Here is a 15,404-nt window from a genome sequence, read left to right on the forward strand (position 1 = left end):
AAATATGCCCTTGCAGTTGCTGATTGAAAGTAAGACATGATGGCTACATTAAGTAACTCAGGTAAATCAAGCTTTGGCATGAGGTTCTGTGTTTAAATGACTGTGAGTTAGACAGTGTTCACTGTTTTCTGTAGCTATAAGTGTCATAGGAAATAATTTCCTCTTCTGTCTTTGTTTCTGTCTCCTGTGTCATGCTTGGGTTCCCTACAGACTTCTTAAATAAGGTCTGAAACATGCACTTCTTTCTGCTGTATTCCCCCTGGTACCAATTCCAGTAGCAGTTTCTGCTTCTGGGCTTCTGCTTTGGTAGTCTGTGATTCTCCATCTGTCTATCTCCTCTCTAATTTGGGAAGCATTAGTTTGTCCTGGGACCTCAATTCTCCCATGGAGCCAAGAAGAGTTGTTGATTTTCAGTTTATTCAGCTTTTTTTATTGTTATGTAAAGAAGATTGATGACTTTGAAGCTTCTTACATGCCACATCAGATAAGGACAAGTACTGAATATTCAGCAGAGATTATTCAAGGAGTTCAACCCCTAATTTGAATCATATCTAAAATTCTTGCAGGTAAACCAAGCTTTCTAAGTAATGAACAGAACGCCTTTTCTTTCAGAGAATAACTATAATAATTTAATAATACCACTACAGTGCAACTTTTCAGGGTGTATCTGAATGATCTTTTCTTGATTTTTCACAACAGACTCAAATATTCTTTTGTCATATTATACTCACTGTAAAATCAGACTTTCAATAAACTTTGGAAAAACAGAATATATAAAAACATTATTATCAAGCAAGTTAAAAAGGGGTCACATAGCATGTTAAGTCCCACTTTCAGACTTATGTGACTCCAGTTACCACCATGTATGACCTTTTCTTGGATTAGAAGGCAGAGTCACTTGTGAAAACAGAGGGGTGAGTAATGGGACGCTGGACTTGAGCCCTGTGCCATGGCTTTTACATTGCTGTGTTTGCTGGATGTTTAAATCTTAGCATGTATTGAATTGAGATAATATTCATGAACTCTAACTCAACTTTAATATTGCCATTTCTCCAATAAAATTAATTTCAAACATCATTTATGATAATTACAATTCATTTTTACTGTGGGTTTTAAAGACTGTTTACCATTTCTGATGGGGCTGATTTCTGATTAGAGTAGTTTTAAACCTTGACCAATGGTCCTATGCAGTAGATAAAATTTGCACACACATATTACAGTGATATAGACAGGAGACAGGGAAATACTGTGTTGAACAGGGCGGTTCCCTGGCAAAGGCCCCACCCTCAAGCCTGAAGACCCTAGCTCTAAATCAGGACAGGTATTTCTATTTTCATGCCCGAAAAGTTGCCTTTTGGCTTGCCACACTCCCTATCCTGCCCTCTTGTAAAATTGAGACCTTAATTGGCACACACACAAGCAGTTAAACCCTGGGACCAGTGTTCCAGTGACATGGAACAACATGGCAGGAAAAGAGAGAAGAGGAGGGACATCTGGATGCCGAGGTGAATTCAGCCAGGGGTGGTCAGAGAAGAGTCCAGCTACCGGGTGGCCTGATTCCAGGGGAAGACCACCTTCCCACTCCATTCCCCATCTCTGGCTCCTCATCCATCTTCCTGAGAGCCACCTCCACCACTCAATAAAACCTTGCACTCATCCTTCAAGTCCACTTGTGATCTGATTCATCAGGTACACTGGGCAAGGACTTGGGATACAAAAGGCTGTCACACTGGTCCCCTGTCTTTGCAATAAGGCAGAAGTTTCATTGAGCTGATTACCACACAAGCTGTCTGCAGACAGCAAATCAAAGAGCTTGATAACACACACCCACTTAAGCTTTGGGAGTCGCCGACTCCTGCCCCTATATGCTGTCCGGGGGCCAGAGCTCGAAAGAGCTTGTGCTGGCCTCTGCACTTGCCTGTCTGCATGCTCCCCCTAGGGGTTTGAGTTGTGGGGTGACCAAGGTGGAGGCACCCCTGTCACACGTTCTGCAAGGAGAATCAGGGAACTCTCCTGTTTCAACAGTTTGCAGTGATGTATTTGATAACTAGTTTCCCAACACATATTATAAAAGCAGGAGAATGTGGAAGGGGTAAGGATGATAGATGAGGAGCAAGGAGAGAAGACTCTAAAGACAAACCTGATGGTGCTGCCAGGGACAGGCTGGTGCTGAAGAGATGCCATCCCTCACTGTCAGTGCAGCCAGTTATTCAACGTGGTCATCGTTCCTGCTGGAATAAGGTCTCACACTGGCCCTAGGAATCTTGTTGTCATTTGATGAGGTGTCTTCACGAAGCAAGGACATGCCATCACTTGTCTCATTCACCCTCTGGCTGTCCCTGATGCCCATACAAGTTGTCTGGCCTGATTTATTCAGCTACGGAGGGAGAACAATGACAAACAGGGACAACACTAACAGTGGTTCTTACTGTAGAGTATTCGATGCTCTTAAGGAAGAGAAAAGACTGTGATTTGGGGGTGGGTAACAGGTAGTTGGAAAAAGGTTTCACTGATTTTCTTGCCCAAACGCTATTTTCAGATAAGGTAAGATTCAAACCCTAGCTTTTGTAATTATATGGCAAATGATAAAATGAGGAAATAGCTTCATAATAAACACGAAACATAGAAGCAAATCAATATGAAAGAAGATTACTTATTTTTGTCTTCATGTGTTATTCAATTATAAGCCTCTGTTTCCTCACTCAAATTATGGGTTCAAGAATCATGATAAAAAAAAATTTCATAGCACAAACAATTCAATTTTCAAATTATATTCAGATGTAGCTAATAAAAATCACATACCTGGTGGATCAATTGGGTTATATTATTAGACATAATGTTTATAATGATTGAATATTAAAGTAGATGTCAAACATACAAATTAAATTATCTGTTAAAATTGTATTACATCCTCATTTACAACATTGTAATATACTTATTTGTTTGAAATTACATTTTTTACTTATGACTTGCATTACTCTAAGGAAAAATTTATTAAAGTAATTTTCCTAAAAATTATTAAAATTTTATAGAAAATTAACTACCTTGAGTTCCAAAAAGTTGCATTATGTTTAATTAAAATGTATTTACTATGCAAAATCATAACAAATTAAAACTTGGCTTAAATATTTTGAAATCTTCTGAAAATTTTACATTCACTTATAATGATGGGAAAACTTTCTATTTTAACATAAAACACCAATGTAATTTTTACTTAGTAAATTAAGGCTTTGGAATACACTTACATGCACATACAAAAGAGGAAGAGAGAGAAATAAAAAGATAGACAACATTTTAAGGAATATTTGAGCATAAAATTAAATAAAGGGTAAAGAACTTTATTGCTTACAGGATGTTGTAGGTAGAGGCAAATGGCCATTCTTGCTACAGTAACTGGAACAACTAACACAGTTTAAAAATGATTTTAAAATGTATATGGAATCTAAAGAAGCCAAAAGGATTAGAAGGACTATAATCCTAGGTAGAAAAATGTTATTTTACATAGACTAAAACCATTGGAAACTTAATATCTTTAAGAGACTTATTGAATTGGGCTTGGCATCAACAGAAGACCACTTAAAACAGCAACCAAGTTTTAAAGGCCACTGGGCTGACATAACACACTGAGATTACAGGAATTTCAGATACATGTCCTTTTTAAAAATATGTAACATCTTATGGGTGTTGAGGTATAGGAACCTGAAGGAATGAACTGGAAAGAAAGATTGAAATCACCTGTACATTCACAGTGCATACGAAACAAAGTCTTGAGAGAAAAACTCAACCTCAAAACATTTGAAACAAGAGTGGCTGAAACTAACTAAAGCTAAAATCCAAACTAGATATGCCAAAACTCATGGCGGTATTGAGTTGGTCACCCTTTTATCCTATTTGCCTAACAAATGAATTGGAAAACCGCAACTGCAGAGAAATAACATTGACTTTCTTCTCTACAGTTTGTTTAAAAGCAAGGTCCTCCCACCACAGCAAACGGTAAGCACGTGAGGGGATGCGGATGTTAATTTGCTCTACTAAACCATTTACAGTATATGCATATTTCAAAACATCATGCTGTACGTGACAAATACATAAAATTTGTGTCAATTAATAACATCTAAAAATGCCAGATACTGAAGTCTTCCTGTTCTATTCTTTGCCTTTTGGGAGAAGTTACAGAATATGGAGTCTAACGTATCATTTTATTTACAGCAAGGAAAACAGGGAACCCCGGACTGGCTGATTCCAGAATGTCCTCAGTCCACCAGCAGCACAGACAGTGAGCCTGACACTGGAACTGCCGCAGTCTCTTCTGAGGAAAGATGGGCCGTTTGAATGTTGACTTGAAAGCCCAGTCTCCAACTGGTGAAACTGAGGCAAGCTTGCCTCCAGGCAGGCTTATGGCACACCCAGCTATTTTATTCTTCTGACCTCCTGGCCTTCAATCTGCCCATAAAATTGACCATTTGTGCTTCATGTATTATCCCTACAACTGTTCATCGTTTGTTTTCATGGGTCTTCTATGACTATTTGTTGTTTCCTCATTAGACTTTTAAGTCCTGAAGGTCAGTGACTCTGACAGAATAAGTGCTCCATGTATGTTTGTGGAATAATATTCTTGTTGTTTTGAAAAGACCGATTCAAATGCCACAAACATTTTGATTTAGTCCTTTGAAAAACAGCTAATTTTGTAAACCTTCCTCTGATGCTATAAGAAATGTATTAGGACCTGATTATTTGTTTTAAATCCAGCTTGGAAGAACCTAAAATCTATTTCTTCCTTAGAATTTTACATTGGTCCTCAAGTCTAATGCATTACCCAAAGCATTCTTGGCAATTTAACATAATATTCTTCCCATAAGGACAGAAAACATAAAAGCTCAAAATCAAAGGTTGCAAAATTATCATATTGCTCTATGAACTGATGAGTGGTTAAAAAAAATGGGGTATATCTAGACGATACGAAATATCATTTGACCTTAAAAAAGAATTAAGTACTAATTCATGCTATAATGTGGAAGAGCACTGAAAATTTATGCTAAGTAAGAAAGCCAGACACAAAAACCACATGGTCAATCTTTCCATTTGGATTAAAGGTCCAGAATTGGTAAATGTGTAGGGACAGGAAGAGGACAGATTAATGGTTGCTTTGGATTGAGGATTGGGGGAATGAGAGGACTAAGCTGGTCACAGCTAAAGAGTACAGGATTTCTTTCTGGAGTGATGAAATTGTTCTAAACTTTGTTGTAGAGTTGGTTGCAAAACTTTATGAATGTACTAAAAAACACTGAAATGTATAATTCGTGGCTGAATTGTACTGTAAGAAAATTGCATCTCAATAAAGCTGTTAAAAAATAAAACAACATAAAAGAAAAAAGCAAGTTCCAAAAAAATAATAACAGGAAATTAAAAGAGGTTGGAAAACATGACATAATCAAGTAAAAATCCATAGTAGAAGACACCTCACAGCTGACTTAGACAACGACTTTTTAGATAACTAATATAAATTTGTAAAATATATAGAAAAAATGTAAAATGGAGTAAAAAGGCAAAATTTAATGGAAAATTGGAATCTATGAAAAAGAATTAAAAAGATCTAACAAAATAATGAAATAAAATTAAGAGCTCACAGAATGATCTCAACAGCAGTCTAGACACAATTTTGAACAAAATTAGTAAACCAAAAGACATGTCACTAGAAAATATACTTATACTGTCAATAAAAGAAATAAGAAAAGTGTAATAAATGAGTGAACTATGGTCAGATGGTCTCATATATATGTAATTGGAGGCTTAGAACTTCCAGTTAGAGAGTGGAACAGAAGCAAATAACTGAATATTTAATAATTGAGAATTTTTAAATAACGATGAACTATGTCAGTGCAGATACTCAATATATTTAGCTAAACCTAAGCAGAATAAATATGAACAAAACTATATTTAGGCACACCATAGTCAAATTGCTGAACAACAAAGATAGAATTCATGAAGAAATAAACACTGGAAAAGATACATTTGTGAGTAAATATTAAAATATAATTACTGTTTAAAGCAAAAATACTAACTATATCTATTGAAATTTGCAACAGGTGTGGAGGAAATAAAACACATGACAACGTTAACAGGAAGATGAATAGGAGGTAAAAGGTCTAAACTGCTGTAAGATTCTTGCATTATTCTGGACATAGAAAAAACATTATTTTATTAAATAATCTAATAAAGGGTAGATTTTAATATGTAGATTTACAATTAAAATGATAAAGTGAAAAATTATAAAACATCACTAATATGTGAAAAGGTAGAACTATATGATTAAAAATACTTGATTCTCCTAAAAGAAGATCAGGAAGGAGGAATAAAGAAACAAAGAATAGATAAGACAAATATACAACAGATAATGAGATGAAAAAGGAAACAACCATAATATTAAATGAAAATGCACAGGCCCGGCACAGTGGCTCACGCCTGTAATCTCAACACTTTGGGAAGCTGAGGTGGGTGGATCACCTGAGGTCAAGAGTTTGAGACCAGCCTGGCCAACATTCTTCTACTAAGAATACAAAAAAGTTAGCCAGATCTGGTGGCATGTGCCAGTAATCCCAGCTACTGGGGAGGCTAAGGCAGGAGCATCGCTTGAACCTGGGAGGCAAAGGTTGCAGTGAACCTAGGTCACATCATTGCACTCCAGCCTGGTTTACAAGATTGATAAACTCCATCTCAGAAAAGAAAAGAAAATGCTCTTCACATTGGAAAACAAAGCATTGTTCTTTTAATTGGTAAACCCACTTAGAAATTTATGAAATTGCTGATTGAAATTGGAGGGGTGAGAAACTTTGAAAAACAGAGGTTTGACAATTATCCAAAGAAGCCAATGAAGGAGGATGAGAATCAAGAATCTGAAAGCTTGGAAAGGAAACCAGGATAAATCTATGTCACCCATGTCAAGAAGGGAAGGCTTCGAAGAAGTGGGGGAGTTATGAAGTACTGAATGCTGCTGAGACATGGTGAAGATGAGGACAGAACCGTGTCTACTGAAACTGGAATCATGGTCTGTCCATTTGTGTCCCGATCAAGAGCATTCTTTGTGGAATCTGGGAGAAAATAATATGTACATTGAAGAGCAAAGTAGAATTGAGAAAGTGAGAGGCAAGTGCATTTGTAACACTTTCTAGAAGTCTGTACAGAAAAACGGATAAGCAGTGCAGCACCAAGAGGGCTTGAGAAATAATGGGTGATTTTGTTTTTTCAGTGAGAGATAATGGACCATGTGCTTTTATATGATTTTTATGGAAGCATAATATACATACAGAAAAATGAATAAATAACGCATACCGGTAGGTATTGCCTAAGTCTTGTAAAACCTCCACACCTTTTCAAGACATGCACCAGTGCAAGAAACTTAGAAACATGTCCCCATTTCCTACTGCTCTTTACCCTTTCAAAAGAAAGAAATTTGCAGATTTCTATTACTATTACTTTACTTTGCATATTACTGAACTTGATATAAGTGAAATCATACAGCATGTGCTCATGTATGCAGGACTTCCTTCACTCAGTCTTCCATTTATAACTCTTGTTGTCATCCAGTATAGCCATCTATTGACTTTTATTGCTATGTAGTATTCAATTTTTTTTTGTAAAACACATTTTCTTTGTGTATTCTTATTTGATAGTCGTTAGGTTATTTCTGGTTTTATTTTATTATGAATTAAAATGCTTGAATATTCTGTAACTTTTTTTTTGTAGAAAATGTGTTTATTTTTCTTGAGTAAATATCCATGTGTTAAATTGCTGGTAAAAATTTACATATGTTCTTCTTTAATAGACACTGGCAAACTTTATTTTCTCAGTGGATGTACATTTTACATTTCAACCAAATGTATGATGATTCCAACTAATTCATGTCTTTGCTAAATTTGGTAGTATCTGTGTTTTTTCATTTTAGCTACTCTAATGGTTATATAGGGATAGCCTATGATAGTTTTAAGTTGCATCCCCTTATTGATAATAAAGTTGAGTGTATTTTTATATGTTGACTGGTCATTTGAATATTGTGTGTGTGTGTGTGTGTGTGTGTGTGTGTGTGTGTGTAGTGAAGGATCTTCTCAAATCTTTACTGAAAATGATGGTCTTTCTACCTAGTTCTAGGTATTTGCACCTTTAGTGTAAATCAGGTGACCACATAAATGCATGACTGTTTCAGACCTTCTGTTCCCCTATTCTGTCTATTCATATGACAATATTAACATATTGTTACTCTGTTAATGATTGTAGCTGTGTAAGTCAGTCTTGATCTCTGGCAGTATAAGACTCTCACTTTGCTCTTCTTACCTTGGAACTCTGTGTTGCCATAAAAATGTTTAAGTCAACTTGTACATTTCCATACTTTTCCAAAAAAGATCTGATGGAATTTTGGTTGGGATTTCCTTGAAACAATAGGTCATTTTAAGTTCAATTACATCTTTACAACATTAAACCTTTTAATCCATTTCACTTCATGTGTGTTCCTCAATTATTCTCATAATATTTTGAAAATTTTAGAGCAAAATGCATGCTCATCATTTGTAGATTCACTGTGATATTGTAAATTTTTGGGATGCTGTTGAATAATTTTTAAAAAGTTATTTATATTTTATTTAAATGTGTATATTTATTACATAAAAATGTATTTGCCTATTTCTGCTATAAAAGCTATCATTATTATATTGAACTTGTATCCAGTAACATTGTTCGATTCATACATGAATTATTGTAAATTCATCTAAATTTAAAAACTCTATGCATACAATTATTTCACATGCAAATAATGACAGTTTTCTTTTTTCTTCATTTTCTATATCTTATAGTACTGTTATTTTCTTTGATATTAGATTTAACTTTCTTTTGGCTGGCAGGAATTGAGACTGAGGTTCAGTTTGGAGTCTGAGTCTCCTGCTTTGTTATGCTGGTATTTTTACTTGGCTTTTACTAACTGGCAAATGCCATTCAGAGGTCTTAACAGAAGGCGTTACCAGGGTCCTCCTCTTCCAATGATTCCAAACTCCAATTTTTGTTTCTTTATTTCTGTGAGGATGTCAAAAGCTCTGTTTAAGGGTTTTAATATCCTAGGAATGGGTTGGTTTCTCCTCGGTTTCTCAATCTTTAACTCCTGAGCATCTAAGGATTTGGCCATGGCTTCAAGGGTAAAAGCCTTGGAGAACACAAGTTACAGGCATGGAGTTGGAGGTTCCTCCTTCAATAAAAAGTTGAGTGTCCCAACGGGAAGAACTAAGTAAAAGGGGCACATACAATCAGCTGTTTCTGTAGTTGTGTTGGTTAAGAAGTAGATGGCAGTCATAATGAGTGCTTATTCTCAAGAAGGAAGGAAAGTCATCATCACCTGACATCAGGCTGGAGAAGGTGATAGCAAGATAAAGTGAAGATGCAAGATAATTTGAACAGAAAGGATAATACTGAGAATTAGCACTCTTAAAACCGAGAAAACATGTATCGTAGAAAAAGGCTGGTGAATTGCCAGGCAAATTACATAATTGTTCCGTAAGGGAATTTTCTCACCTGTTTTATTTATCCAGCCCATCTTGCAGGGTTAATGCAGCCTCTTAAGAAATAATGACTGCAAAATGACTGTAAAAGCTACAAAGTGTTATAAATGAATAAAGTGCAAATAAAAAGTAATGATCATTAAAAGAGGAACAAGGAGTTGGGAGATGTCATGGGAAGTAGTAGAGTAGTGAATAACACCCAAGCTCTTACCGTCCACCCCCAGGAGAAACAAGGAGACCTGATTCAAAATATCTGGTTTTAGAAAGGCATTCCTGTCTTTAGTGAGGAGGAAGCAGGAGGTAGGGAAGCTTAGTGGCATCAAGTCCAAGAAGCTTGCTAGTGTACCAGGGAAAGGGTTTGAGCCTAAAATTCTTGTGTGCAATTTTAAAAGATTGTCCCTTTTCTGTTTTTATTTTTCAATAATTAGAACATCTGAGCAATTCTGCATTTCTAAAGCAAAGACAAGATGGAAAAACAAGAGTTAAGATTCATTACTGTTATTATTGTTATTGTATTTTTTAATAAATGCAGATTCAATCTGCTATCCCCAAAGAGGTTCTGCAATCACGAGGCATTCAGCCAGTCATGCATTATTCATGAGGATGGTTTGTTTACTTTAAAAGATATTCAAAGGCTCCTACAATTGCATATTGCCTCCAACTCTCAGATAGCATCTGCAAGCCGTCAATGTTTCTTGGATAATTCTTTCCATCTTGAAGCCTTAAGACACTTGGCCTTTACCCTTACTAGGCTTCTGTGATTCCTGTGTCTCAGCCATGTGTGTTCACACTGCAATGTGTCATAGTCAACATTTTTGACAACCAATACCACCACATTGATTGCTGAATACCAATCTTGCAAGGAGCTCCCTGTACATAACTCTACTATTGTATGAATCACTTTTGTAAGCTCATCTCTCTAAGCAGTTTTTGTGTTTATTGAGGACAGGATCTGTAGCTAAAAGCCTTGGAAGGATTCAAGATTTTCCGAAAGTTGCCAGTTATGCCCCAGGTATTCAGGCAATAGGATTGAGTAGTGTTTTCCACAGTGAATGGGGTTGAAAACTATTTGGTTAACTGAATGACTTCTTCCTTGGTCTGGTAATAAATGATCAAGCCTAGTTTGGGCAACATATATTGAGTGGCTACAATCCTCAGTGCTTGGTGCTTCTATTACACTTCTATTAAGTCAATGGAGTAGAAAGCATGGTTCATCCCCATCAGTAAATTTTAATTCATTGAAGAGACAATAAATACATGCTAATAATAATAACTCACCTTGTAGAGAATTTAATATGTTACAAAGAACTTTAACACATAAGAGCCACATACACCTCTTGTAGAGTAAATAAAGCAAGTTCTATAATCCCATTTCAAGAGCACTGAGAAACAGAGTTTCAGAGATACATATACTAGCGAATGGCGGAGCAGAGACTTCAATTCCATTTGAATGATGTCCCTGATTTGTGCAGCCAGGGGCCCCTGTCAGTGAGTGTGTGAAGCAGCTCACCCAGTTGTGAGATCGATGCTGGTGTGGCTGATGTTCTTCAGTGCCCGTGTCTTTGAAAGCAATGGAACCTTGCAAAATAAGTTTGGCCCTGGCTCTGAAGATGGTGTAGGCTCACTGAAAACAAAACTTGGAGAAGATATGCTAATCACACAGAAAAATGTGAGACCGAACTTTCAGTCAATACTCGGTTTGACATATCTGATGGACCACCCAGGGCTCTCTGCCTAACTGAAGCTGAGGTCTGGGTTTTATGTAGATAGAAAATTGGCTAAGAAAACAGTGGGTAAATGGAATTAAGCAGACAATGGGGAGTCATTGCTAGATTTAATCAAGGAATTGACACTGTCAAGAAGGTTTTAGTCTATTCATTGAAAGATGTTTCATTGGAACTTTTGGGAAAAAAAAGTGGTTATGTTTATTGTGTCTTACATAGATCATGATACATTATTTTTATAGAATTGTAAAAGAATCCTTTAAATCACCATCTTAGTAGAGTTGTAATTTTACTCATAACTAGAATAAAAAATGAAACCCCTATATATACATGTATTTAGCTTAGAAAGATGCAGCTGGGCTTCAAAATTGGCCTCATGCATTTTCCTTGTGTAATTTGGCAAAACTATAGCAACCTACTCTCAAACATTGGCCTCCTTCCTTGTTTTAGCACAATGGGAGCTTTCACATTTCTTCCAAAAGGCTTATTCACAATTATACAACCCTTTATGGGAGCTTCCTACAGAAAACCACACAGAGTGATGCAGGCACCCCGGTTGTCTGGGTTCCTGCTGAGAGGTAGCAATTTGATGAAAGCAAGAAAACCAGGCCACATCGTGAGTAAGATTTTAATGCCTGAGCCTAGCATACTAAAAGGGTAACAGCCCTGCTCATAACATTCACCTAAATGAAAATGCAGTCAGTCTAACATTCAAAATGCACTTAATTTCCAAAGTACTCCTCATTCACACCCATCAAACAGATTATATGCACTACATTTTATCTCTTTTGTGTGTATGAACCTAAGATAATGGGCCAAAGATAAATATGCTTTCTGTGCTCCAACTGAAAAAAAAATGACTGCAAATTGCAATGAAATATCATATTTCCATTCTAAGAGACTGAAAATTATTCAAAAATATATATTTAAATAAGACTAGCAATGAAGCATGAAATATTTAGTTTCCTGAGACAGCAGCGCTAACTCTCTTTTATTGTTTTGGTAACATCCTATGAGAAGTTGCATTTAGAAAAACAGTTCAACCCCTTTAGATTTGCTGACTGTTTACTTTAACATTTTTCAATAATTGTGTAATTAGCTCATCAACTCTTTCACACTCAGTATTTCCCTCCTAGCTGCTTGGTTTGTTTACTTTAGGGACTGTCTGAAGCTCTGTGTACAGAATTAACAAGTGGAATAATTTATCTCTTTGCCTTTTGCAAAGAGTCATTCTAATTCAGAACACCTTTACCCGCTTAAAGTCCGTGATGCTTTGAGGATGCTATGGTTCTCAGTTGTTACTGAGCCAGGAATCAATTTAAAATACAGTTCACTCTTTATTCTGCTACATTTTGATTTCTTAACTAGTAGGTTTTGTTTTTGAAGTCCTTTCTAAAGAAACTTCCAGTTGAGGAAACTCTTTACTAATCAAAGGTTCATAATATGTAAAATACGGAATTGGTGCTGATTTGGCACTGAAAACAATGAGAGGGACATGGTGACATGCTTCTTGAGGGGATGAAAGCAGAAGCAAATAAGGGGTTCTAAAGTTTTCAATGAGAATTGGTAGCATTTTTTTCTAGTGTTTTTCGATTACTAAGGTGCAGCACAGCTGGGCAGGAACCCCATTCTGAGAGCTGGTCTGAACAACGCAGGCGGTGAGAGAGGCAGCTGAAGAGAAAGAAGATGGGGCTCTGTCCCCTCTGAATGGAATGGGGGTCTCAACAGAGACAAGCAATTGCCAAGTGATAAGAAAGCAAGAGGCTCTTCATAGGTGTGCCCAGGACTGAGGTCATGGGCAATAAGACAATAGTCAGGTCCAGTTATAAAATCTACAAAAGAAATCAGTGGAAAAAATGCACATAGATTTACTAAGATTCTCCCAAGATCTGGGAAGTCACACTAAAGAAGTACAAAGTGGTATGATAGAAATTCAATTGAAATAGATTCCTTAAAGGAAGAACGCTGAAATAATTCAAGCTGTTCTAAAAATATACTGCCTTAGCAAGTAAAAAGCTTTCTGTGACTTAAGGTGTTCAAACACAATTTACTATCATATCTTGGGTTCATTTAAGGACGCGCTCATATGTGAGTTATATGATTATACAAAATTACCTAAAAGTTCTATTTTAATACTTAATCCATGTTCTAAACTTTTTTCTTTTACTAACATATTTCATAGCTATTAAAAAAATAGACACTATCTTTGCTAGTGTTTTAAGAAGGACTTAAGAGTGGTCTTTGATTTTGCTACAGTACCATACTTCCTGGCTTGTAATATAACATTGTTTTTTGTGATATTACTCTGACTCAACAAAAAAAGTAAAGAGACCACTTCTTAAAAGCAAGTTTAGACTAATAATTGCTAAAAATGCAGGTATGACAACCTTTTTACCATTTAGCTTCTGAACTCAAGCAGATAATATGAATATATTTTTAGTAGCTTTAGTGCATATATCTTAGCATGCAGATAAAAGTAGAGAGAAGTGGGCCTAAAATCAGCATGAAAGGTAAATAGGAATAATAAATAAATGAAGCAAATAAAATAGTAAAGATATATAAAAATGCTAGTACAGTGGCTGACACAAAGCATGTATGAGATATGTATGTCATTGTTACGTCACAACCATTTAACGATAACTTCCCAGAATAAAATCTTAAACTTTTTAAAGTAAATAAAGGAGAAAAACATATTCATAGATTGTTGTATTTTCATTCAGTTGTTTATATTGTTTTATTTTCTTTGAGACACTTTCTTTGACCTGCGGACTAAGTATGTGTTTAATTTCCAAGGGTTTGGAGATTGTTGATGTTGTCTATTATTGATTGTTAGTTTGATTCCATTACAGTTAGAGAACATTCTCTGTGAGACTTATTTTAAATGTGTTGAGATTTGTTTTATAAACCAGAATATGATCTATCTTGTGACCGTTCCACGGATAATCAAACAGAAATGTGTTTATCACTGTTGTTCTCGGAGTGCTCTGTAGACGCCAATTGGACCCTGCTGACCGATGTTCATTCACAGACTACTGAAAAGCTCCCCTTTTATTATGTGTCACGATTTTATATTGTAGTTGGTATCACTTGTTTAGCTTTTATTTTTAAAAAGTGCAAGATACGTCGCATTCTCCATATGAGGCTGATAGTCTTAATTACAGTGTAAATTCCAACACAGGCTTCTCTCAGAATACTGTTTCAAAGGACTTTAATCATTGCTTAAAGGATTCCATTGTTGTGAACAAAGGATCCCATTATAAAATGCAGAAATAGGCAATGTTAACAGCTTTGCTTACTCCAGTAACTTGATAGAAATATCAATGTGCTGATGTTAACATTAGCATGAAAAGCCCCCCTCCCCAACGACTGCATGGCTTATTTTGTGGTGGTCAGTGTAAGGGTCGCAACTTACCTCCCACTTTAGCAGACATATTCTCATATGTACAGCCCAATAGACACCTAGAACTGGCTCTTCAAAACTTTAAGAGGGGGGAAAGATGGGAGAATGTGTAAGGGCAAACCAACAAGCTGATATCTCAGCTAGATGCAGCATGCCACGAACTTCTGTCTATCATTGCTTCTCAACAACAGAAGCTGAAGGCATTAAATGTGCGTGGATGCTGTGTCATGCTGGATCATCTCCGGGAGCAACACTGCCATCTGTGATCAGATGGTTTTCTCCTGCCTCGCGATCTGGGGGCTTTTCCTTCCTTTATTAATGCTCAGTAGGCCAAGAGCAAGCCACATGTGCCTGCCCCTTCCTGTCCTCTTTTTGCTTCAGGTCTGAGAAGTGGGAATTGAAGAAAAGAATAAGAACATCTCTGAGGTCTCTCACCTCAGGTCATGATTTGTGACTCTTCTGCTCCGCAGGCTTGTACTTGTGTAAGGTGTCTAAATGTTGAAAGTACCTGAAGCACTTCACAATGTATGAATCAGCAACTTTCCACAAAATACCACATAACAAATCATTTCCAAAGCTTAATGGCATAAATAGAATCACATCTCATGTTCATGAATATGCAAGAGGAGTGAGTGCCGTTTGACTGATGTGGGAGTGCCTGGCTGGTTGCCCTATCCCAGGTTGTGGGTTCCTACACGTGGCTCCAGTTGAGGTTCAGGAACTGCGCGCTTGTGTTTGGTC

Source organism: Sapajus apella, unplaced genomic scaffold (genome assembly GCF_009761245.1).
Source record: "Sapajus apella isolate SASKATOON/1434 unplaced genomic scaffold, GSC_monkey_1.0 scaffold82, whole genome shotgun sequence".
Classification (NCBI taxonomy): domain Eukaryota; kingdom Metazoa; phylum Chordata; class Mammalia; order Primates; family Cebidae; genus Sapajus; species Sapajus apella.